Source organism: Diabrotica virgifera, chromosome 2 (genome assembly GCF_917563875.1).
Source record: "Diabrotica virgifera virgifera chromosome 2, PGI_DIABVI_V3a".
NCBI classification, from domain to species: Eukaryota; Metazoa; Arthropoda; class Insecta; order Coleoptera; family Chrysomelidae; genus Diabrotica; species Diabrotica virgifera.
Genome location: NC_065444.1, coordinates 272,464,828 through 272,465,166, shown reverse-complemented (window position 1 = coordinate 272,465,166; position 339 = coordinate 272,464,828).

The window sequence follows — 339 nt, the reverse complement described above, 5'->3', positions numbered from 1 at the left end:
TTGAAAAAAACTCAAAAATTTGCTACCATTTCAGTTAACGCCATCTAGCGGCGACAGAAAACGTCAAAAATTAAAAACCAAATAAGAGTTTTGTAGTGCAAATTATGCTCTTTCATATGAGCCTAAGTTTTCTAAAATCGGTCAAAAGAAACGGAAGAAATCTTGGTTTGTTTAAAAAAACAATTGAACTTCCCCCACCGCTTTATTTTGATAGATAGAACAAAACGTTTTAGACAAAAAATGTAGGGAAATGGTCTGTTAATATGAAAATGATATCATCGATAAACTTTCATTGGACAAAATTCTATAAAAATCCCATTTTTCTACTTTGTGTTGGTT